Source organism: Giraffa tippelskirchi, chromosome 5 (assembly GCF_054371585.1).
Source record: "Giraffa tippelskirchi isolate mGirTip1 chromosome 5, T2T-mGirTip1v1.2.pri, whole genome shotgun sequence".
NCBI classification, from domain to species: domain Eukaryota; kingdom Metazoa; phylum Chordata; class Mammalia; order Artiodactyla; family Giraffidae; genus Giraffa; species Giraffa tippelskirchi.
The window spans coordinates 66,088,124-66,115,050 of NC_137279.1; the positions used below are offsets into that span (position 1 = coordinate 66,088,124).

At 40.0% G+C, this 26,927-nt stretch overlaps 1 long non-coding RNA gene across 1 annotated transcript; it reads left to right on the forward strand.

Moving 5' to 3' along the window:
* The first annotated feature begins 2,742 nt into the window (after window positions 1-2,742).
* Window positions 2,743-18,681, forward strand: LOC145506228 (uncharacterized). The gene is made up of 5 exons (XR_014053641.1): window positions 2,743-2,986; window positions 3,378-3,484; window positions 13,830-13,924; window positions 14,815-14,932; window positions 18,123-18,681. It is a non-coding gene; the product is annotated as an uncharacterized LOC145506228 (long non-coding RNA).
* Window positions 18,682-26,927: the final 8,246 nt, after the last annotated feature.

The following is a 26,927-nucleotide window of genomic DNA, read 5'->3' on the forward strand; positions in this document are numbered from 1 at the left end:
GATACTATCCCTTCAGGAACATTCTACTTGAAAAAGAGATTTGCTTCATATTTAGTTAGACATTGGTATAATTAAATGAAAATATCTTAATTATATTTATTAGTTTTATTACATTAATAATTACAAATATTTGACTGAACCTTATCTACTATTAATCAAATGTAAACCAAAATACAGATTTAAAATGTATCTTAATGTGTTTTGGGCTTCCCAGGTGGTGCTAGTGGTAACGAATACAGGAGATGCAAGAGACATGGGTTCAATCCCTGAGTCTGGAAGATCCCCTGGAGAAGGGCATGGGAGCCTACTGCAGTATTCTTGCCTGGGATATTCCATGGACAGAAGAATCTTTTGGGCTATAGTCCATGAGGCTGCAAAGAGTCAGACACGATTGAGCGACTGAGAATATTAGTGTGTCTCAAGTGTGATTTTCCTTGTTTTCAAAAAGATAGAAGGGTAACTATAACTTGTATATACTCTGAATACAGCTAAAGTTAACCAAAAGGATTCATTTCATGTTAGAGGTTAAGCCAAGAATAGAGAAAAATAAGTATGCAGTTACATAATTTACACACTGTCTTTTACTAAATGTTTATTTTTTACAGTTAATGTTTTAAGTTCTGAGATCCAAGCTTTTAATAGAATTCCTAGGCAGATGTTAAGTATCAACCCCTAATTTACAAATCTTGATTTGAACATTGGCCCCTGTGTAATCAACACAATATTTAAGTATAAAAAATATTTGAATTTTAAGTATAAAATATTTGAACAGCAAACACTCCTCCTTTCCTGCACCTGACGTGATATTTAGTCCATTGTATGAGACAAGCCTTGTCACTGTGAAGTGGAATGCTTTTTACTTTGGACTGAATGAAGGAAGGAACTTTTCCCATCAACCCTCATATCACTGCGCAGAATCCATGTCCTGGTAGGAGGCAAGAAAGAGATCAGATGAACAGAATGTTCAGATTAGAGAAAAGGGGACTGAGATTTTTGCAGCCATTCCCAGGAGTATTAGTCAGCTGGGCTGAGCAGACACCAGAAAGTCACTTCTTTTTCCTCCACTGAACTGCCCTTGGCCACTTCAGCAGCATGAGAGCAACAGCCTTTCTCTTGCTCTTAGCTCTGGCCCTTGCAACCATCATCAGTGAGTCCACTTGCACCCTAAGATGATATAATTTGGTGATTTATTGGTAGAAACCAAAAACGTGTTTCAAAAATTTTCCCTTATTGTATGTAATGTATATATTTCAGAATTATATGGGCAGAAGATGACACAAACTCTCACTAGCAGGGCAGGGGCAGTTATGAGGGAGATTCTCACTGAGGATGGTTACAATGACTTTCTAATGAGTCTGATGGCTTCCATTCTTGCCCAGCTAAGTCATTCCTCACAGACAATTGAATTTTAAACATACAAACTGAATCTCATCACTCTTTTTTTAAATTCCTTTGATGTCTTTTCTTTTCCACAGAACAAAGTACAAACTCCCCACCATGAACCAGGAGACCTGGCAATGGTCAGCCACATTCTTCTTCTTCTTTTTTGATTGGAGTATAATTGCTTTACAATGTTGTGTTAGTTTTTGTTGCAGAACTAGTGACTCAGGTATAAGAATACACATATCTGCTCCCTCTTGGACTTCCCTCTCACCATCTCCCTGCCCCTGCCCCCCATCCCAGGCATCTAGGTCACCACAGAGCACTGAACTGAGCTCCCTGGGCTATACAGAAGCTTCCCACTAGCTGTCTATTTTACACGTGGTAGTGTATATGTCGGTGTTACTCATGCTTGAACCACACTTTTACTATGTTCTGGCCACTGTGGTCTCCACCACTTTCTAGAGTACAGTGATTCCTTCTAAACTTCAGGCCTTTAAACCTCATTATTCTATGTTCTGGAAGGTTTTCACTGGGATCTCTGCATGCCTAGCTTGACCTTGACTTGGCATGCACAGGACTCTGTTTCTTAAAAGAACCTTTCTTGACTGCCTTTTCTAAAGCACCCTGTGTTGCTCCCAGTTACTCTTTATCACCTCACCTTATTTCCTGTATAACACCAAGGTGGCACAGTGGTAAAGAATTTGTCTGTCAATGTAGGAGACACATGGGTTTGATCCCTGGGGTGGTATGGTCCCCTGGAAAAGGAAATGGCAACTCACTTCAATATTCTTGTTTGGAGAATCCCATGCACAGAGGAGCCTGGCCGGCTACAGTTCAGAGGGTCACAGAGTTGGACACAACTGAGCACACATGCACTTATTACATTATATAATAATTCTACTGTTCCTTTATTGATTGATCAGTCAACTGTCTCCTCTCATTAGAAAGTGTTAGTGATCCTGTCTAGCCTGGAATCCAACAAGGGTTCTCTTGCCCACTGTTGCTCGAGCCAATGACACAAGACCAAGTATGTTTCAGGAGAAAAGGAAAGTTTTAATCTTTAATCAGATTGGGCTTAGGAGGCGGCTCAGTGGTAAAGAATCCACCTGCAGTGAGGGAGACCCGGTTTGATCTCTGGGCTGGGAAGATCCCCTGGAGAAGGGCATGGCAACCCACTCCAGTATTCCGGCCTGGAGAATTCCATGGACAGAGCTGAGTGACTAACACACATACACACACACAGAGTGGCGAGGTGTGACCCTAGGCTCTAGAGGACATGTTGTCTAGGACAGGCACAGGCAGGGCTGCCTTAAGGGGTCTTGTCAGTGGGAAGGGGGCGGGGCCCCTGTGGGCGGGGCCATTGCGAGGCTCAGCATCTGCAACTGTAGCCTGCCAGGCTTCTCCGTCCGCGGGATTGATTCTCCAGGCAAGAATACTGGAGGGGGTTGCCATGCCCTCCTCCAGGGGATCTTCCTGAACCAGGGACTGAACCTGTGTCTCCCCCGCCTCCTGCATTGGCAGGCAGAATCTTTACCACTCAGCCACCAGAGAAGCCCAGACTCGCAGACTCTGGCAACTACAGAACTTCATCATCATCTATTCAGTGAGTGACTCAGTGAATGGAGTGGATTTCATATGCCTCTTTCAAATAAGAACCTGGTGCCCTTGATGGGAAAATCGGGTGAAAACACTTGCAGATTTGCTTTCTTTGGCCTCATTTCTGACGGTGAACTGGTTGTTCACTCGAGCCAGGAATTCATCCACCTCAGCTGGTGTTGGAAGTTTTAGCTCTTCTCCTTTGTATCAATAGCAGATTTAATGGTGACCCAGCACCCCCTCAAAGTTATATTCATGTCCGGATACCTGGATCCTGTCAATGTCAGCTTATTTGAAAAGGAGTCTTTGTGGATGTGATGAGGTTAAGGCTCTTGAGATGAGATCATGTAAAATTCAACCAACCAGGAGGTTTAATCCAATGACTTATATTCTTGTAGAGGCAGAGGGAAATTGAAGAGGAGAAGCTGTGTGAAGACAGAGGCAGACATTGGAGGGATGGAGCCACAAGTCAAAAGGACACTTGATCCTCAAGAAGCTGGAAGAGGTGAGGATGGGTCCTCTCCTAGAGCCTCTGGAGAGAGTGGTTCTGCTGTCACCTGGATTCAGACTCTGCTCTCCAGAACAGTGAGAGAATACATTTCTGTTGTTTCAAATTACCCCAATAATAGGTTAGTATAAGTATGTCCCTAATATTGAATAGGATATGCTTATAATAAAAGAAAGTTACTTATTGTTTATCTGAAATTCTAGTGTAACCTGGCATTCTGAATTTTTATTTACTGACTCTAGTAATCTTACTCTAATTCCAAGAATATTTGAAAGTGACAAATTGGCTAGGAATGATATATAGATTCTGCCAAGTAAGAACTGGCATCAATTTTTTTTTTAAGTCAACAAAGTAAGTAAAAGAAAAGGAAAATGGTGTCATGAGAGTTTTACATATGCTCCAAAATTCTGAATTTTTTCCCAGAAATGAAACTCAACAAAATGCTGGGGAATATAAAAGATTTTTTTTCACATTTTAAATGTGATCTAAAACTATCTTAGATGTGGCTAATTTGTTTTTTTGTGAGTCTAAAAGTAAGAATTAAATTCCATCTGATCCTGACTTAATTTTTTAGGATCTCTGGTGAATTACGATTGAATTGGGGACTGCTTCTTATTTCTACTACCAACGGTTTATTAGATTCAGCTTGAAAATAGGTAAATTAAAACATAAGAATTAAAAAAAAATTAGACTGAAAACAGCTTTCGATAAAACATATTAAAGGACGTCTTCCCTGAGGGCCTGCAGGTGTTTCTAGCAATGAGCCGGAAATCTCTACCCGCCCATTTTTCCTTGTAACACCCCAGGAGCAACTAATACCACCCAAGAGGCAAAACTCTGATTTCTTCCACTTACATTTTGTGTTAACATTTATAACCACCTTCTTTTTTTTTCCCCTTGTGAGTTTTTAAGCAGAAATATCATGCAGGCTATTAAATAACTAATTAGACTTATTCCAGGATCAGTTGAAGAAGCAAATGGGGTGGGGGGTGTAGGTGGGGGGCATAGAGAAGAAAAACAGAGCAACAAATCCCCAACACCTGAACTTTAATGGAAGGCTAAGTGATGCACAAAGCAGGCAGATAGAACCTTGTTGTTGTTTGTTCAGTTGCTAAGTCACGTCTGACTTTTTGTGACCCCATGGACTGTAGCATATGAGGCTTCCCTGTCCTTCACTATTTCTTGGAGTTTGCTCGAATTCACATCCATTCCTCCCTTCTCCTCCTGCCCTCAATCTCCTAGCATCAGGGTCTTTTCCAGTGAGTTGGCCCTTTACATCAGTTGGCCAAAATATTGGAGCTTCAGCTTCAGCTTCAGTCATTCCAATGAGTCTTCAGGGTTGATTTCCTTTAGGATTGACTAGTTTGATCTCCTTGTGCTATGCTGTGCTTAGCTGCTCAGTCGCGTCCGACTTTTTGTGACCCTTTGGACTGCAGCCCGCCAGGCTCCTCTGTCCATGGAGATTCTCCAGGCAAGAATACTAGAGTGTGTTGCCATGCCCTCCTCCAGGGGATCTCCCCAACCCAGGGATCAAACCCAGGTCTCCTGCATTGCAGGTAGATTCTTTACCATCTGAGCCACCAGGGAAGCCCAAGGAGTGGTTAGCCTATCCCTTCTCCAGGGGATCTTCCTGACCCAGGAATCAAACCGAGGTCTCCTGAATTTCAGGTGAATTCTTTACCAGTTGAGCTACTAGGGAAGCCCTGTGATCTCTTTAGGCAGAGACTTGCTTCTCCTACCTTTATTTCTGACTTGAGTGTACTGAATGCCTTGCAGTGGAAGGATTTCAACTCTATAGGAAGCAAAGAGCAAGAGAGGAGAGAAATAGAGAGAAAATCCTGTGTGTGTGTGTGTGTGTGTGTGTGTGTTGGGGTGCACATCGGGAGAGTGGGTGGGGATTGGGAATGCAGGTGAAGGAAGCAGGGACTTTCCAAAGAGGTTGCCGCAGGAGAGGAACCTAGTTTGGGAATGATTTTTCTACCAAAGGAGAGCAATTAGGGGTCATGGGTCATTGCCAAAGGAAGTTCCTGGAGGGTTTGATATTTATTCATTAACACATTTCTCAGTCATTTATTGACTGTTTGGTATGTGTCAGGAACTATGCCAGATATGGGGCTTCTCCAAAGAAAATGTCTTAATCCCTCACTATAGAGAGTGGACTACAAAGAGAGAGGAGAAAAACATGTTTTTTAAAAAATTACAGTTTTAATCCTCACAGTGACCTGATGATGTCCAGATTCTTATCCCCATTTTATGGGTGAGGGTTTGAAGATTTATCTATGTTAGAGCAATGACTGAACCAAAACACAAACTCTGGTTGGCTACGTTTTCCATTTTGTGTTGCTGCCTGTGTTTTAGAAAATACACACATTAACTGAAGTGCTGTTCTGAAGTGTGTCCTATTTAAAAGTGTTGATTTAATAATTAAATTTCTGTTGTTTTGATTGAGAGAAACCCAATTCCTTGATAAAAGCAAGAGTTGAAGTCTCTGATTTTAGGTTCTGCTCAATGCTGGAGCTTCAGAATCTACTTGATATTCAAGGCCAGCTTTCACTGAAAATTCCCAAATTGAAATATAATTATCAGAGAATGCAGTGTTTTGCCTCAGCACACAAACCAAAAACAGTAAAGTTAGTACTCACTAGGATAAACTAATCTGATCAGCATAATTTTTTATATCTGCCTTCTGTTATTAAGAGATGGTTCTTATCAGCATCTTTCTTTTTTTTTTTTAACATACATCCCCCCTTCTTAAAATATTTCCTTCCCAATTAGGTCACCACAGAGTATTGAGTGGTGCCCTGTGCTATAGTGAACACTCTCATTAGTTATCTCCTTTATACGTAATATCAATAATGTAAGGGCTTCCTGGATGGCTCAGAGGGTAAAGAATCCGCCTGCAATGCAGGAGACATAGGAGATGTGGGTTTGATCCCTGGGTCGGGACTATCCCCTTGAGAAGAAAATGTCAACCCGCTCCAGTATTCTTGCCTGGAAAACCCCAAGGACAGAGGAGCCTGGCGGGCTACAGTCCAAAGTGTCGCAAAGAGTCAGACACAACTAAACATGCAAGCGCAATGCATCAATTCCAATCTCCCAATTCTTATCAGCATCTTTTAGGTAGAATGAGTGGGTGGGTCAGGGCTGCTGCTCTGAAATGAGCAACTTTAGAGCAGTCTGTAGATACTATGTTAGTCAGTTAGTTGTGCCTGACTCTTTGCAACCCCATGGACTGTAGCCCACCAGGTTTCACTGTCCATGGGATTTTCCAGGTAAAGATACTAGAGTGGGCAGTCTTTCTCTTCTCCAGGGGATCTTCCCAACCCAGGGATCAAACCTGGATCTCCTGCATTGCAGGCAGATTCTTTACCATCTAAGCCACCAGGGAAGCCCAGTGCTTCTCTAGCTTTGATGTCCTTTCCAACCTCCGGGGATCTTGTGAAGCTCTAGTTCTCGGCTAGGGCCAACATTCTGCTTGTCTCAACCTAGATGCTCCCAGGTGACACAGGAATGCACAGACCATCCTTCTGATTTAGAATCTGCCTTGATGCCATCATGCCGTCTGACTCAACCAGCTTGCTAGAAAATAATTATTGAGTGCCTGCCATGTACAGATACTGCACAATACAGAAGACAAATTCACCAAAAAGTACAATCTCTGTGTATCCTAGATGTGCACTCCTGCATGTGGGTGTGATGGGGAAAGAGAAGGCAACATGATTCTTTTTATTCTTGTTCGCATCGTGTTACACATTGAAATGTGCACAATGATTCTTTTGTAAGTTTGTATAAAACATTATTTCAAAGAAGAGTTTACACTGTGGGGAAGGGAAACAAAGAACATGTAACAGGTTAAGGCAATAGTAAGTGTTAGTATGAGAGCATGGGTGGGGGAAATCTCACTGTGGGACTTTTAACTTTGTTCTAAAACAAATGGTTAAAGGTTATTTGGGGGGTTGTGGGGAAACACGATTACATTTAGTTTTAAAACTCTAGTTTGGGATTCAGACGGAAATGCAGGTGATAAGCCTGGAGGCAGGAAGAGCAGTTAGAAGGCTGTTGCTATAAACTGGGAAAGTTGAGATTGAAAGAAGGGGATGGGTTTGAGAAGAGCAGTTAGGCTAGTAATAGGTTGTATGTGGAGAATAAAGGAAACAGAAAAGCTGAGCTTTCCCCAGCGGGCAGTTGAGTGGATTTGCATCCTGTTTGCTGACTAGAGAATGCAGCGGAGGAGATCTTGGAGTTTGACTTGACAATGGTGTCTCTAAGCAATGAGGTTCACTGAGTCTTTAGAGGTTAGGTTGTAGGACTTCTGAGAAGTGCCTGGGCTGGAAATATACACCTGGATGGAGACTGAAGCCATGACACTAGTTAAGCTTATCTAGGCAAAATATGGGCTTTTCTGGTGGCTCAGAAGGTGAAGAGTCCACATGCAATGCAGGAGACTTGATTCAATCACGTTGGCCACCTGATATGAAGAACCGACACAGGAAAAGACTCTGATTCTGGAAAATACTGAGGGCAGGATGAGAAGGGGCAGCAGTGAATGAGATGGTTAGATAGCATCACTGAATCAGAGGACATGAGTTTGAACAAACTCCAGGAAATAGTGAAGGACAGGGAATCTTGGTGTGCTGCAGTTCCTGGGGTTGCAATGAGTCAGGTATGACTTAGTGACTGAACAACAAAGCTTTTCATGTATATGAAAAGCTAACCTTTATGTGCATTTTTTTCTGGGGACAATGATTTTGAGATTTCAGGAAATTCTCAAGGGGACCTTTTACCCTGAAAAGTTTAAGGACCACTAGAGTAGGGTGTTTGGATCAATGATAGATCAGTGATCAGTGCAAAGAAATAGAGGAAAACAATAGAATGGGAAAGACTAGAGATCTATTCAAGAAAATTAGAGATACCAAGGGAACATTTCATGCAAAGATAGTCACAATAAAAGCCAGAAATGGTATGGACCTAACAGAAGGAGAAGATATTACAAAGAGGTGGCAAGAATATACAAAAGAAATATACAAAAAAGATCTTCATGACCCAGATAACCACGATGGTGTGATCACTCACCTAGAGCCAGACATCCTGGAATGTAAAGTCAAGTGGGCCTTAAGAAGCATCACTACGAACAAAACTAGTGGAGGTGATGGAATTCCAGTTAAGCCATTTAAAATCCTAAAAGATGATGCTGTGGAAGTGCTGCTCTCAATATGCCAGCAAATTTGGAAAACTCAGCAGCGGCCACAGGACTGGAAAAGGTCAGTTTTCATTCCAATCCCAAAGAAAGACAATGTCAAGGAAGGTTCAAACTACTGCACAGTTGCACTCATCTCACATGCTAGCAAAGTAATGCTCAAAATTCTTCAAACTATGCTTCAACAGTACCTGAACCATGAATGTTCAGATGTTCAAGATGGATTTAGAAAAGGCAGAGAAACCAGAGATCAAATTGCCAACATCCGCTGGATCATCAAAAAAGCAAGAGAGTTCCAGAAAAACATCTACTTCTGCTTCATTGACTACACCAAAGCGTTGACTGTGTGGATCACAACAAACTGTGGAAAATTCTTCAAGAGATGGGAATAACAGACCACCTGACCTGCCTCCTGAGAAATCTGTATGCAGGTCAAGAAGCAACAAAACTGGACGTGGAACAACAGACTGGTTCCAAATAGGGAAAGGACTACATCAAGTCTGTATATTGTCACCCTGCTCATTTAACTTCTATGCAGAGTACATCATGCAAAACGCCAGGCTAGATGAAGCACAAGCTGGAATCAAGATTGCCTGGAGAAATATTGATAACCTCAGATATGCAGATGACACCACCCTTATGGCAGAAAGCAAAGAAGAACTAAAGAGCCTCTTGATGAAAGTGAAAGAGAAGAGTGAAAACGTTGGCTTAAAACTCAACATTCAGAAAACTAAGATCATGGCATCCGGTCCTATCACTTCAAGGTAAACAGATGTGGAAACAATGGAAACTGTGAGAGACTTTATTTGGGGGGGCTCCAAAATCACTGCGGACAGTGATTTCAGCCATGAAATTAAAAGACTCTTGCTCCTTGGAAGAAAAGCTCTGACCAATCTAGACAGCATATTAAAAAGCAGAGACGTTACTTTGCCAACAAAGGTCTGTCTAGTCAAGGCTATGGTTTTTCCAGTAGTCATGTATGGATGTGAGAGTTGGACTATAAAGAAAGCTGCGTGCCACAGAATTGATGGTTTTGAACTGTGGTGTTGGAGAAGACTCTTGAGAGTACCTCGGACTGCAAGGAGATCCAACCAGTCAATCCTAAAGGAAATCAGTCTTGAATTTTCATTGGAAGGACTCTTGCTTGAGCTGAAACTCCAATACTTTGGCCACCTGATGCAAAGAACTGACTCATTGGAAAAAACCCTGATGCTGGGAAGGATTGAAGGCAGGAGAAGGGGATGACAGAGGATGAGCTTGTTGGATAGCATCACTGACTTGATGGATGTGAGATTGAGCAAGCTCCGGGAGTTGGTGATGGACAGGGAGGCCTGGTGTGCTGCAGTCCATGAGGTCGCAAAGAGTTGGACATGACTGAGTGGCTGAACTGAACTGAGAGTAGGGTATGGGGCTTCCCCGTTGGTGCTAGTGGTAAAGAACCTGCCTGCCAATGCAGGAGACACAGGAGACGTGGGTTTGATCCCTGGGTGGGGAAGATTCCTTGCTGGATGGCATGGCATCCCATTCCTGTATTCTTGCCTGGAAAATCCCATGGATAGAGGAGCCTGGAGGGCTACAGTTCATGGGGTCACAAAGAGTCAGACACAACTGAAGCCACTTAGCACCCACACAGGGTAGAGTGTGAAAAGAGGCCAGGACACTGACAAGAAGGTAAATATTGGGTTGGCCACAAAATTTCATCTTACAAAAAACCCAAACAAACTTTTTTGGTCAACACAATAAAAAAGACAATCAGAATTTCAAAATAGATCCTTGGGAACTGGCAACGTCAGGGAAGCCTCATCAGGTGTTGCCAGGCCCTGGAACTTCACCCGTCTTTTATATTCTGCCTCATTCTTCCTAGGGAAGAAGATTCTGGGGAGAGAAAAGCCTTGTGTCTGGAAGATGGGGCCACAGACACTGATGAGGTTTGGGGGTAGAAATAACAAATTAGGAGAAGATGAGTGAGCATTAAATTGAGAGTCAGGCCTGGGGATTTTTGGAAAGACTATGCTTAAGTTTTTCTGAAACCTAAAAATTTCTGACTACATCTCCAGTAAGCAAAATTAAATAAATATAATCCCTTAATATAAAGAATTCTTATCCATAGAACATGTAATTGCTTTTTATTCATTAGGCTATATGGAATAAGATGAAAGCAGAGTCCAGCATTGGCGTCACCCGGCAGAATTAAGATAAAGAATCAAATGTCTTTTGAACTACAAATAGAATATTCGCAAAGAACGTGTATTCATGTTCTTTGCAAATACATTGTGTTTTGGAAAGTTTTCACAAAAACAATTCGAGCTTGATCCTGTATCTTTTTTCTGCTTTCAACACTTAACACCACCTGTATTTTAACTTTGTCCTCACAACTCAATTTGCTACTCATCTTTATAACTTTAGGGCAGAAACTCAGGGATTTTGTTAGAATGCTAAAAAATAGATGATACCGCTAATTAGGAAAAAGAAGTATAGGTGTCTCTATCGTTTTCTGACTAGAGTATTTACTCATTGGCCAAATATCTTGCTCAACTGTCCTTCTGTTGGTAACTGTATTAGTTTTCCAGGCTGCTGTAACAAATTATTTCTAAGCCAAGTGGTTTAAAGCAAGCAGTTACCTCATGGTTTCTGTGGGTCAGGATTTTTGCAAGGGGCTTGGTCATCTGGAAGCTTCTCTGGTCTGAGGACCTGGCTCCAAGATGGCTGTTGGCAGGGGGCCTCAGTTCTTCATGTCAGCTTCTCTCCCAGGTTACTCAAGCTCATGTTGGGAGCATCCTCACAGCGTGGCACCTGGCTTCCTCCAGACTGAGTGATCCAGGAAAACTTGATGTCTTTTATCACCTAGCTTGGAAGTCATGCCCTGCCATTTCAGCAACATCCTGTTGGTTACAACTGTCTGTTCTATGCAATGTGGGAGATGATTCAAGGCTACACAAAGGTGCAAATACCAGAGGCAGAGACAGCAGGGGCCCACGTGGAGGCTGGCTAGCACAGAAGTGAAAACTAATTTTTAAAAAATAAGTGTTCTGCTCGAGTACTGAGGTTATAAACTCCATTACAACCACTGTCACCACCTCTACTACCACCAACCACGCTATTTTTTTCCCCCAGTTTTGAGAAATAATTTCGATATATTGAGATCCAGTTGACATATTGTTTTTCAGTCTCTAAGTCCTGACTCTTTGCCACCCTCTGGACTGCAACATGCCAGGCTTCCCTATCCTTCACTATCTCCTGGAGTTTGCTCAAACTTGTGTCCATTGAGTTAGTGATGCCATCCAACCATCTCACCCTCATATAACATTGTATAATTTTAAGGTGTACAGCATAATGATTTGATATATGTATGTATGGTGACATGATCGCCACACTTAAGTTTAGTTAACATCTATCACCCAAGCATGCCTCTTTAGAGGTATGTCAAAGGTCTGCACAACCACTAATTGAGATCAAGATGCCGTTGGGTCTCAGAATAAAGCTCTTGTCAATAACATCACTTCAGCTATGAAGAGAAACAGCACCTATGAGTTTTCATTTCCATTTTTAACATAGCTAGTGACCTCTAAATTGGGAACCCTAGGTTTCATTGTAAGTCAGATTTAACGGATGGTAGGGCCAGGTAAAGTTGGGGTTCAGCAGAATAGTTAATGGATATATTTTCAGTAGATTGAACTTGGCAAGGGATTAGCAGCTTTTAGTCAAGAATTTCTCCCCCCTGGAGAATTAAGCCTTTGTTTCAAGGAGAGCAATTACTCCATCTCTTCCTAATCCATACAATCTATAAAAGGCTAGTCTATGAAAAGTACCAGGAGTTTCATAACCCTTTAAAAAGACTTCTCTGTTTTCCTTCCTTTTTTAGGAAAGGAAAAATGCAGTTTCTTATTCAAATGTGATTAAATTCTAAGTCAGTTTGTGCCAAATTGTGAACTTGGAATTAATGTAGGTTGTGAACTTAACAAGATGCCTTTTAAGTGTTCCATTAGCAGTTAATGAAGATAGGAAGTACATAAGGGAAACTCAAGTTAGGGTGTGATACAGGTCAAGGTGAGACCTCATCCTATAATGTCTCTCAAGCAGCTACTTTCTGCAGCTTGGTTGAGTCACATGAAAGGGAGTCATTCCATTCTGTCATTGTGAGTTCTGCCAGGAACTGTGGGTATGTGTGGAGATCTCTCCATGTGGTGGGTTCCATGCTTCTGGATCCAGAGAAGGAAGTGTGTGAGGAGAGAAGATATTTTCTGGTGAGCATTACTCTCCTCTGTGATACTGGAGATTAAAAAGTGCTCTTTAGAAACCTAGAAAGAAATCTTAGTTATGGTCTTATTGCAGCTTTTTTGTTCTGTCAAATATGTAAGTGCTAGGTATATTTTAGAACTGTTTGATTTTACTACCTGAGAAATTAATCAAGAAGAGGGGGAATTTTAAAATGGGCTGCCTAGTGTGTGGGGCAGGATTTAGCAAGCGTAACTAAATCATTGCCACTCCAGTGACGCTGGTGGAATTTATTCCTGAAAGTAGGGATGCAACTAAATTCACTTTAACTTCGAATGGTGACATAGAAATTCATGCTTGTTTTTATCCCTTTATTGATAAAATAAGCAAATGTGCCTCCTAGATTCTTATGGGAACCCAACTCCTTCTTTGATGAATTTATTTCCCATTTTGTGGGAAGGATATTTGTATAATTCCCAGAAAAATGTTACCTTGGTGATTCTTAGAACATATTAATAAAGTGGAAAAGTGGCAAGTGGGAGCTCTCCCATCTGTGCCTACAGGTAATTTGATCAAGGTCACACACATACAACGGGCAGGAAACTGTATGAGTTGAATGAATATTAGTTGAATGTTTGTTGAATGAATGGATAAGATTGTCGCTTTAAGAAGACTGTTGTCTAAAAATGCAGATATGTACAAAAATATGTTGAAGTGCTAAAAGAGAATTATAAAACCTTCTGCTAATTTGCTAATTCCGCATAAGAAATAATTTTTTTTTTCAGTTAGAGAAATCTGGGGATGATTCCGATAGCTTGGGCAGGCTGACACTTTCTCCAGGATGCTCAATCAACTGGCTATAGACTTGTCATTGCCTGTTGTTTAGTGAGGCTGATACATCCTTGCCCTTCAACCCAGCGTATTTTCCAGGACTGAAGAAGGCCAGTTAGGTGAAAGAGATCTGCAGATTCCAGAGAGCCGGTGACAACATCACTGAAATGGTTGAAATCCACAGTTGTCGGCAGGCAAGTGATCTTAGAGGAGTGTGGCGGTGGGAAACCAAAGGACACAAATTCACAAGCTCCTCAGTCTCTCTGCAGCTCCTCATCTGTCAAAGGGGTCTGATGAAGGCAATCTATGTGAAAGCGCCTGGCATGACGTTGTTGCTTAATGATGGAGGAGTGTGTACCTAAATCAATAACAGGCTCTCAATCAATACTGCGTGAATGTGAAACTGGAAGGGGGTAATAGAGTGGAATAATAAAGAAGGACCAAAGGAACAAATACCATTCTGCTGGGCTCGTAGATGGGAGCTAAATGGAGGGGTCAACCTGAAGATTGTGGTCATTTCAGACTTTGTTCACTCACACGTTAGGACTTCTTTTTGTAGGAGATAGGAAGAATAAAAGAAAAGCAGGCCCCGGCAAGGGCCGCAAAAGAAATCTATAATTATTGATAAACTGGATGCTATAAAGCAAGAGACTCTTGGAACAAGTCCAGAGGGAACAGTTCATAATCTTGAAAACAAGATATGATCCTGGGGTTGGAAAACTGACCCCAGACTGTTTCTCACCTGGCGTCTCAGAGTCACATGTCTTACGTATCTGGTGGAAAATCTATAGATAAGAATATTAGTCTTAGTTACTGATTTGTTATTGATTACTGTTTCCTAATTACTCAATGGTTAATGATAATTTTGTTCTTTGGCCCTGAAGGCCACCTGAGTTATGGTTTAACTCCCCGCATATTCTTTCATTCAAGGCTGAAAGTATAATAAAGCTGGCTTGGATTCAGTTTCTCACCTTCACCTTGGAGCGGTGTTGGTCCCCTGATCCTCGCTTTTCTCTGAATTCTCGTGTCTTGTTTCTCATTCTCTCGCCATATCGCACTTTCGGGAACCCTGCTTGTCGAGCAGGTCTCGACAAGTGGTGCCGGAACAGGAACCTGAAAGTGAATCCAGCCTATGAGGCTAGCACCTAGCGGCGGAGAACGCATTGAAATCCAGCAAGCTCTGTGGACGAGGAAAGTACTTGGTAAGTACACCCCTGCGGATTTGTCAATCAGGGTAAGGATGGGGCAAAATTCTTCTAAGCATAGTGATTATATGCAAGTGTTAAAAACTTTGTTAAAAAATTCGGGGTTGAAATATCTCACTCCTCTTTTAAAGAATTGTTTTCTGCCATTGAAAAATATTGCGACTGGCTAGATCCAGATAAAGGGACTTTGAGGCATGAGGAATGGCAAGAAGTTATGCGTTGCCTGTGTGGTGCCTACCAACGTGGTGAAAAGATTGCTTTGTCTGTATGGTCAGTAGGGAATCTTAGCACAGCTTTAGGACCGCTGCAATCCGAAACCTCGGATTCAGGAGATTCTATAGAACAAATGCAAGAACAAATGGAGGAAATGAATTTATATGATAACATAGGTGATGAGGAAGAGAAACAATAAAAATAAAAAATAAGAGCCAAAAGAATGATAGAAGTCAGTAACAGATCTTTCTCGCTTGACCAACTGCACCTTTGGTTGAGCCCCCTCTTTTCAATCCTGAAACCCCTTGGGATGATGGATTTGCTTTTAAACCACAGATAACTGTGCCTAATAAAATGATGCCTTTACAAAAGGGAGTTCATATGGCACAATTGCAGGGGGTTGAAGACGCTTTAGTTCTCCCTGTGGCTGTAACTCAAATCCCACCAGGTCCTCAATCCCCACAAGGAGGAACGCATTATGATTATAATGCCATACCATTTAAAATCACTTTGTTGTACAGTAGAAACCAAGGCAATGTTGTAAAGCAATTCTACTCCAGCAATAATAATAAGCGAACTCTTACAATTCAACAATTAAAAAAAAAAACTTGATTGAAAAATAAGCAAAGAATTTAAATAGGCATTTCTTAAAAGATATACAAATAGGCACTTCTTAAAAGATATACAAATGTATACATACGCATCTATATATGTGTAAAACTGAGTCACTTTGTTGTACAGCAAAAATTGGCACAACATTGTAAAACAACAACACTTACATAAAAAAATATTAAATAAAAAAAAATTTAAAATACAAAAAAATAAATAAATAAAACTAAAAAGGAGATAAAACAAGCATGTACCCAATATGGAACTAATTCTCCTTATACCATGGGACTAATTCAGGGACTTTCACAAGATGAACGGTTAATTCCTTATGACTGGGAAATGATAGCCAGAACTTGCCTATCCACCTCAGAATTTTTACAATTTAGGACCTGGTGGCAAGATTAGGCAAACCAACAAGCTTGCAGAAATGTGACAGCCAACCCGCCAGTTGATATAACACTTGATCAATTAATGGGTAGTGGGGCACATTTTGGCATTCAAGCTCAGTTACAATTTGATGATCAACTGCTCAAGTGAGAATGATATGTTTAAAAGCATGGGAGAGAATAAAGCCACCCAGACAAGCCTTGGTTTCATTTACTCAAATTAAACAATCAAATGGGGAAGCTTATGTAGATTTTATTGCCAGGCTACGTCAAAATTTAAATAAAACAGTCTCACAACCTGGTTTGAGAGATATGCTGATGCAAGTTCTTGCTTATGACAATGCTAACTCAGAATGTAAAAAGGTGTTTCAGCCTCTCAAAGCACAGGGTGCCCCTTTAGAAGAATATCTTAAAGTTTGTCAGGATATTGGGTCAGAACCATATAAAATGCAACTTCTGGCTCAAGTATTGTCTAAAGCTAATAAAAAGACAGATATGAAATGTCACCAATGTGGAAAATTAGGACACATTAAAATAGACTGTAAAGGGAGAAGAAGGTAGTCAGTTGATGAATTATACTATGGCTCTGATGCCACTCCTATTTGTATTGGTTTTGGAAGTATATGTCTTAAAACAGGATATCAAAAGTGGCTGTCAGTTGTCAAAGAATCAAATGAGGATAAGACTTCCCTTTTTCTGTTAACTGCTCTTACTTTTTTAGAAAAAGAGGAAACTTCCAGCGTGATGAATCCACCTGACCTTCCTGATTGTGTTGCTGAAATTAGCCATGGTATTGAAAATTGGTTAAGATGGAAATTATGTAAAGAATCAGAAGGTCACTTATTATTAAATGTTGCAGAAAGCTCCATTATCGATTGGGGACCCCGAAGAACCCCTAAACTTATAGAATCTAAAGTGTCTTCCCCAGGGTATATAATGATAAGACAATTAGTACTTACGGTAGTCAACCCCTCATATGGCATGGGGTAAGATTAGCTCCCCCTGTGCCTCGTTTAGATCATTATCCTATTCATGATGAAATATAGAAAATGCCCATGGCATTAAAAGAACTAATCGCTTGGAAGGGACGATATACTGAATATATTTTAAATGACCCAAAAGTTACCTTTAATTTTACAAAAAACTATACCCACACTATTCATACTTGTGTAAGAATTCCTTTTGTTTTTATGATTAGACTAGCAAAAATGATCCCAATTTGGGATTAGTAACATGTCTTAACTGTTCATTTTATACTTGTATAAATAATACCATTTCCTTTGATGAAAGTTGGCAGAGTATTTACATTCTTAAAACCAGAACTGGTATATGGGTTCCAGTTGATTTACAACGACCTTGGCAAGAAAGCCCTACATTATATGTTATTGAAGAAATATTGAAAAATCTTAAACGTGTTAAACATTTTCTGGGATTGCTAATTGTTGCCATCTTAGGCATTATTGCTATTACCACTACAGCAGCCGTAGCCAGAATGGCTCTTCATAAATCTATACAAACAGTTCATTTTGTACAAGAATGGCATAAAGATGCCGATGTCCTTTGGACCACTCAACAAAAAATTGATGGAAAGTTGGCCTCCCAAGTGGCCGACCTTCAACGATCTGTTATTTTGTTAGGAGATCAACTAGTCAGTTTACAAAAACAGGTGAGATGTGATTGGAACTATACTTCCTTTTGTGTAACAGCTTTCAAATATAATAAGACACAATTCAAATGGGATAAAGTTAAACAACACCTATTGAATCAAGGTAATACTTCTTTATATATTCAAGATCTACAACAAGATATATTAAAAGCTTTTAATAAACATCTCGATGTAATTTCTGGATCAGATTTTCTTGATACCGTTGTTGATAATCTTTCTTCTCTTAATCCCTTAAAACACATCAAGACATTTGGATATGGAATTGCTCTGGTTATGGGAGTGCTATTAATTATATGTTTGTGTTTCTGTATAGTCTGGAGAAGAACAATCAAGAGACAATGAAGTCAACAACAGCAACTAGCATTTCTCACCATTTCTCATCACATGCAAAACCAAAAAGGAGGAGATATAGGAGATAGGAAGAATAAAAGAAAAGCAGGCCCCGGCAAGGGCCGCAAAAGAAATCTATAATTATTGATAAACTGGATGCCATAAGGCATGAAACTCTTGGAACAAGTCCAGAGGGAACAGTTCATAATCTTGAAAACAAGATATGATCCTGGGGTTGGAAAACCGACCCCAGACTGTTTCTCACCTGGCGTCTCAGAGTCACATGTCTTACGTATCTGGTGGAAAATCTATAGATAAGAATATTAGTCTTAGTTACTGATTTGTTATTGATTACTGTTTCCTAATTACTCAATGGTTAATGATAATTTTGTTCTTTGGCCCTGAAGGCCACCTGAGTTATGGTTTAACTCCCCGCATATTCTTTCATTCAAGGCTGAAAGTATAATAAAGCTGGCTTGGATTCAGTTTCTCACCTTCACCTTGGAGCGGTGTTGGTCCCCTGATCCTCGCTTTTCTCTGAATTCTCGTGTCTTGTTTCTCATTCTCTCGCCATATCGCACTTTCGGGAACCCTGCTTGTAGAGCCAGTCTCTACATTTTTGACCCAACTCCTCCTGTTTCACTAATGGTTCTCGTTCTCTCTATAATTCTTACTGTACATAAATCCAGTGCCTGGACATGCCACACAGTCACGGTGGAACTGTGACGTGTCTGCTTACTTTATTTGAACTGTCTGCTTACAAAGAGCATTATGTGTTTCCCTAAATCTGTTCATGCCTGTTGCACCTGAAATTACGTAATTTATTTAAATATTGCAGAAGTGGATGAATGTAAATGCAAAAACAAAAGCATATTGTTTCTATGAAAATTTGAGTTGAATGATATGCAGAGATGCAAGAACACTTAATTGATTAAAGAGATTGCTCTCCAAGTAGATGCGGTTGAGAGAAGCACAGAGAATTGAAAAAAAAAAAAATTGAAAGTTTCTGCACTTTGGATTTTGTTGTTCTGTTTTGCCTTGTGCAGTATCCTGGTGAGGATAAAACCGTGGACTCTGGAGCCAAGCCTGCCTGAGGTGAAACTGGTTTCTCCGACTAGGAAGCTGGGTGGCTTCGGGCCTGCTTCCTCATCAGTAAAGCAGGGATGAAAAGGAGCCCCAGTCTCCTTCGGTTGTTATGTGGCTGCGATGACACTGACTGCCCAGAGTGAGGCCAGACCTCACAGGTTAATGGCAGAGTCCTCTCACTTCAGACACCAGCCACAACCTTGGGGTCCCCAGGGCAGCCTCACTTCTGAGCAGCTGACTAAAAATGGAGAGTTTTTCACTCTCAAGTTTGATAATTCACTGGAATGACTCACAGAATTCAGGAGAGTGCTATCCTTACGACTGCAGTTTTATAATATCACAGCGAAAGGATACCCGTTAGAACCATCTGAAGAGGTGGAGGTGCATAGCGAGGTCTGGGAGGAGCCCAAATACAAAGCTCCCTCTCGTCCTGTCCACAGGGACACAGATCCCGTCCTGGACAGGAACCCTCTCCTGGACATGGTTCTTGTGAGATGGCAAAGGGTCTTGTGGTCAAGTGCTCTTGGGAAATACTGGGGTATTTTTAACAATGTTTTAAAAAGTTAAAATGTCTTATAAATATTCAAGACTAAGGAATAAACAGCATGCACCATTTCCCAGATGTATTTGCCCATGCAATTCTTCCTCAATGGAATGCCCATTAATGTCCCCAAAGAATACCAAAAAGGGCAAAAAACCCCCAAAAAACTCCCAAAACAAAGAAATTTAAAAATCTTTCCAAACCCCAAATCCTGTGTCCAAGTAGCTCCTAATCAAAGACAAAGTACCCTTGACATTCTGACACAGAAAGAATTTGACTTGGGTTTTCCAAGTTGTTCTTGATACTCTTGTCTAATTTATTTCCTAGTTAACAGCTTTTGAAAGACTCATGTACAATAGATATAGTATGAAAAAATTTTTAAAAAGCCAAAAAATATCAGTAGGATATTTTTATCATAAGTGTCTAATGTGAATGAGGAAGAAGAAATTTAAAAAATAGACACAGAGCTTTATTTTTGCACAAAATATACCAATAGATGTTCACAGTATGAGTGTGTATTAACGAGAAGTTAAATTATGTCAAGGCCTTTGTATAAGGTGAAATTATTCGCAGAGCAGAAATAGAGACACAGATGCAGAGAAAAAAACTTAACGGATATCAAAGAGGAAATGTGGAGTGGGATGAATTGGGAAATTAGTATCGACATATTTACACAACTGTGTAAACTAGATGGCTAATGAGAACCTACTGTATAGCACAGGGAACTCCGATCAGTGCTCTGTGATGACCCAAATGGGAAGGAAGTCTGAAAAAGAGAGGATATATGTATACACATGGCTGATTCACTTTGCTGTACAGTAGATACTAACATCCTGGAGAAGGAAATGGCAACCTACTCCAGTATTGTTGGCTAGAGAATCCCCATGGACAGAGGAGCCTAGGGGGGTTACAGTCCATGAGATTGCACAGAGTTGAACACGACTGAAATAACTTAGCACAGCATAGTTCCTTTTAGAGAAGGAAATGGCAACCCATTCCAATACTCTTGCCTGGAGAATCCCATGGACAGAGGAGCCTGGTGGGCTACAGTCTATGGGGTTGCAAAGAGTCGGAGACGACTAAGCAACCAACACACACACAAACACACACACACACACACACACACACTAACATGGCATTGTAAAACAATTATACTCCAATAAAAATTAATCTTAAAAACATTTTGGAAAGGTATCTGTAAAAAAATGACTTAAAAATCCTTTAAAATCTGTCTTGCTGGTGAACTGCAGTTACCTGGAAAATTAATAAATACCAAGCATCTCATTCCCTGACAGTGCCAGGTTATGGAAGGGAGACAGAAGTGTGATGTAGAGCAAAGAACACTGTGATCAGGAAACTGGGGCCTCTTATCAACTTTGTTACATTGGATACAGCTCATCCGTGTCTCAGAATCTCCTTTTTCTCAGGTGTGAGATAGAGATGACAAGGTCTGTTTCACGGGATTATTGTGCAAATGAGATCAAACACACGAAGTCATCCAGCACTCAGAAAACAGAAGGCTATAATAAATGTTCTTTAAAAACTACTCACTACTGTTACTAGAAGTCTAAGAAGTCCCCGAATCACTTTACTTTCCTAGGACTTTATCTGCTGATGATCCAGTCGGTTTTGAGTTTTTGGTTAACAGGACCAGATGCTTAAAGATGGTGGTAGGATGAAGTCTGAGAAAAGTAAACTGGATTTAAAAGAGCATTTTCATGAATGGTGAACATGGAGGCTAGATGCTACATACGTGAATAACACTAGGAATTCCTTTAAGAATCTGAGTGGAGAGGACTTCCCTGGAGATTCAGTGGTTAAAACTCCATGCTCCCAATGGAGGATGCCAGGTGCACAGATTTGATATCTGGTCTGGGAACTAAGATCCCATATGCCATGTAAGCAGTCAAAAAAAAAAAAAAGTGAATCTGGTGGAAAAGAATAAAGGGAGATATAGCAGAAGGCTGAAGGATATTAGGTGGGGAACTTTTTTCAGAATGAGAGATGATGACATCCTTACCTTTCTTGAAGGTCAGTAAGAATAAAGTAGACAGCGGAAGGGGTATAGATGTAACAATCAGATCTGTCTCAAGTTCAGGCTTAATCATTCATTTACAGTATAACCTTGGGCATGAACCTCAGCCTCTCCTTGTAACATGGAGGTGCTCACACTAGCCTTGTTTTCTCCGTGACTTTGAGGTGAAGATCACTTCAAGTAAAGCCTGTAAGATCACCTTGAAAATGATAGAGTATGTATCATACAAAGTAAGAATACAACAATCTTTTTGGAAGATGGTTTTTCAGTGTTCAAACTGCTTACCTTTATGGCTGGTGCTATGAAAACGTTCTTTGCCCATTTATGGAGGGTGAACCTGACTCTTGGAGAAGCGTTTATTGAACTGAACTGAATTGATACGGCACTAACATGGCAAATGCACTTTCAGATTACAAGACAAATCACTCCTCCCCATTTATAAGCTAAGAGCCTTTCCCTGCTCTCTTTGGACATTCTACTTTGGTTCTTGTTTTCATTACTCACCAACTGCTGTGAGGCCTGTCAGTTCTGTGCCCTTCAGCTCACACAGCTCAACCATATCTCTTAGCAATTTTCTGACTGAAAAAATTGCCTGCTCTTTGTTTTCACCGAGGTAAAATGGTACCCACTTAAGGCCCATTTACACAAGAAGAAGAAAGACTGTTTAGTAACCTGGTGTCAAATATGGCTTTTCAAACCTTGTTGTGTTTTGAACACTATGGTATCAACAGAGCCAAAAGTTAAATTATTTTTTTTAAATTTTGAGTAGAGGGACTATGAAAGATCACTGGAGTCAGCTTTAAATATAACCCCTTACATTCTGATTTAGCTTCTCCTTCAGCTTTCAAGTTTATTTTTGGCACAGTTTGTTTTATATGAGGCCAAGACAAAAAAAGACATTTTCCAAGAATCATAAATTCTCCAACCAGAATGTAATCACTTGAAGAAGGGAAACTCCACAAAGATTCTACCAGTTTGTTCTCTGATTTAGAGACTCATTCCTCAACCAGGCACCATGCTTGTTCCTGCAGAGATAAAGATGAACAAGGCATTATATTGTTGTCAATGAACTTTGGCATATAGGAAGATAATTGCAATTCAGTGATGAGCCATGTGGTAGAGCTGTGAATAAAAGCTAGTGGTGGCAGAAAGGAGTGTCAGGGAAACCTCGTCGGGAGCAGAGATGGCCAGTGACAGGCTTAAATAGCAGCATCTCACATGCTACCTGACAGGCTGGAGGCTTTTAGCCCGTTGGCAGTCTGTGCAACTAATATAAGTGGGGGGCCCAGAAGGGCAGCGTGACCAAGATGACTTTTAGGGCGCTTTAATCTTTAATTTTCCTGCAACTAGTTTGGGATAAAATTGATATATAATAAATGGCACATATCTGCAGACATTTTGACATACTTATGTACCTGTCAAATCACCACCACAATTCAGGTAATGAACACACTCGCCACCTGAAATGTTCCCAGTGTCCTTTTTGTCCCTTTTTTCTCCCCTTCCCAAGTAACCCCAGATCTGCTTTCTGTCACCTCAAATTAGTGTGTGTTTTCTAGGATTTCACATACATGGAATCATATATATCATGTACTTTTCAGCTGGCTTCTTTTGCTCCCAGTAATTATTTTGATAGTCATCCATGTTCTTGTGTGTATCAATGTTTCAGTTCATTTCTTTCTTTCTCCCTCTTTCTTTCCTTCCTTCCTCCCCCACCACCTACTCTCTTTCTTTTTCTATCTTTCTTTCTTTTTGCTTTATTGTATGGATATGCCACACTTTATTTATCCATTTACATGTTGATGGGCATGTGTGTTGTTTCCAGTGTATGCCTATTGAAACTAAAGTGGTTGTGAACCTATCCTTGTACCTGCTTTTATAAGGGCATATGCTTTCATTTTTCTTGGGTAAACACCTAGAAGTGAATAGACAAGATCATGTAGTATGGATACACGTAATTTTTAAAGAAACTGTGAAGTTGTTTTCCAAAGTGGTTGCATCATTTTACATTCCTACTAGCACTGTAAGAGAGCTTCATTTCCTCCGTATCGTTGCCAATACTCGTTACTGTTAGTCTTGTAAAAAAAATCTAGTCATTGTAATTGGTGTGCAGTGATATCTCATTGTGGTTCTATCTGTGCTGTTCTTAGCTGTTCAGTCATGTCCGACTCTTTGCGACCCCATGGACTGCAGCCCGCCAGGCTCCTCTGTCCCTGGGGATTCTCCAGGCAAGAATACTGGAATGGGTTGCCATGCCCTCCTCCAGGGGATCTTCCCAACACAGGGATCAAACCCAGGTCTCCTGCACTGCAGGCAGATTCTTTACCATCTGGGCCACCAATTCTATCTGGCATTTCCTTAATGACTAGTAATATTGAATATAGTTTTGTGTACTAATAGCCATTCACATATATTTGCTGTTGAAGTGTCTGTTCAAATCTTTTGCCTGTTAAAGAAAATTAGGTTGTTTTCTTGTTACTGAGTTTTAAGAGGTCTTTTAGGTACTCTGGGTATAAATATTTTGTTAGACATGATCTGCAAATAGTTTTTCCTGGTTTTCATTGTCTAAATGGTGTCTTTCAAAGTTTGTAACTTTGACCAAATTGAATTTATCAGCTTGTTTTTTTTTTTTAAATATTTACTGCGGTGTATAGAGAGTTGCACATATTAAATTTGTACAATTTGATAAGTTTGAACATATGCAAACATTTGTGATACCATCACCACAATCAAGGTAATAGTCATATCCTATATCTCCAGGAATTTCCTTGTGTTCCTTCGTTTTGTTTTGCTTGTGGTAAGAACACTTAACGTGTGATCCACCTTTTTTACAAATTTTGATGTGTACAATGTAGTATTGTTAAGTACAGGCATGTGTTATATAGCAGATCCTACAAGTTGTTCATCTAGCATAACTGAAATGTTATACTCATTGAAGAACAACTTCTTGTTTCCCCCTCCTCTGAGTCCCTGGAAACCGCTATTGTATTCTCTGTTTCTGGACTATTTGACTATTTTAGATATCTCATATAAATGGAATCATTCAGTATTTGTCCTTTTGTGCCTGGCTTATTTCACCTGGCATAATGTCCTTTAGGTTCATCCATATTGTCACTAATGGCAGGTGACTTTTTAAAGTCTGAATAGTAAGGGCTTCCCTGGTAACTCAGATGGTAAAGAATCTGCCTGCAATGTGAAAGACCGGGGTTTGATTCCTGGGTCAGGAAGATCCCCTGAAGAAGAGAATGGCTACCCATTCCAGTATTCTTGCCTGGGAAATCCTATGGACAGAAGATCCTGGAGGGCTACAGTCCGTGGGGTCGCAAAGAGTTGGATACAACTAAGTGACTAACACTAGCTAACTAACTATATATACTACAAATTCCTCATTTATTCATCTGTTGACAGACATTTAGATTATTTCCATATCTTGTTTATTGTGAATAATGTTGCCAAAACGTGGGAATGCAGATTTTTTTTTGAGATCTTGATTTTGATTCCTTTGGACATATACCCAGAGGTAATATTGCTGCATCATATAGAAGTTTTATTTTAATTTTTTGAGGACTCTCCATACTGTTTTCCATAGCTGCTGCAAGATTATTCTTTAAGGAATTGTGTTTTTGTGTATTTAAGAAAGATTTGCCTAAGCCAGGACCACAGGAGCTTTCTCCTATTTTCTGCTAGAAGTTTTATAGCTTTAAATTTTAAACTTAGGTTTGTGATCCACTTTGAATTAATTTTTGTATTTGGTGAGGTATGGATTGTATTTTTTTTGTTAGATATCCAATTGTTCCAGCACTATTAAAAAAACTGTTTTTGTCCACTTAATTTCCTTTACACTTTGTCAAGATTCAGTTGTCTATATATGTGTGAATCTATTTCTGGATTTTAAATGCTGTTTCGTTAATTTATTTGTGTTTACTCCAATACTGTACTATCTTGATTTATTGTAGCTTTATAAGAAATCTTGAGATCAGAAAATGTTAATCCTCCATGTTTGTTCTTTCTAAATTTATTTTGGCTAATATGGGTTCTTATATGAATTCTGGAGCTAGTTTATCAATATCTACAAAAAGTGTGCTAAGATTTTGGTTGACTGTGATGAAGTATTAATTAAGTTGGGAGAACTGAAATCTTAACAATATTGAATATTACACATTATCATGTGGTGTGTCTTTCCATTCATTAGGTCTTTAGTTCCCCTCAGCAATGTTTTGTGTTTTAAGTGTACAAGTCATTCTGTTTTTTGGAATTTGCTCAGTATTTCATGATTTTTGATTCTATCTTTTTTTTTAATAGACTATTTAAAAGAGTAATTTTAGGTTCACAGTAAAAGTGAGCAGGAAGTACAAGGAGTCCCTGTATACCCTTTGTCCCCATACCCTCTCCCACTTTCAACATCTGGCACCAAAGGGGTACATTTGTTACAACTGATGAACCTACATTATCATCCATAGTCCATAGTTTAGTTCAGAGTTCACTCTTGGTGATGTATGTTCTATGGGTTTCAGCAAATATGTAGTGACACCATTGTAGTGTCATACAGAAAATTTCACTACCCTAAAATTCTCCTGTGTTTGTCCTATTTATCCCTCCTTTCCCACTAACCCCTGGAAAACACTGATCTTTTTACTGTCTATAGTTTTGCCTTTTCCAGAACTTTATATAGTTGGAATCATACAGTATGTAGCCTTTTCAGATTGGCTTTTCTCTTAGTAATATTCATTTAAACTTCCCCCATATCTTTTCATGGCTTGACAGCTCATTTCTTTTTAGTCCTGAATCATATTCCATTTTCTGGTTGTACTACAGTTTATTTATCCACTCACTTACTAAGTTGCTTCCAAATTTGACATTATGAATAAAGTTGCCGTAAACATCCCTGTAGGTTTTTGAGTAGACATGTTTTCAGATTTTGTTGGTTGTTTACTAAAAAAGTTGCACAGCATGAAAGTTATGAGTTAAGTTTTATTTGAGGTAAAATGAGGACCGCAGCCTGGGAAACAGCACCTCAGATAGCTCTGAGAAACTGCTCTGAAGAGGTAGTGTGGGAAGGTCAATACATGTGATTTTGGTGAAGGGGGAGTTCATGCAATCAAGCACTTATTTTCAAAACATTTCTG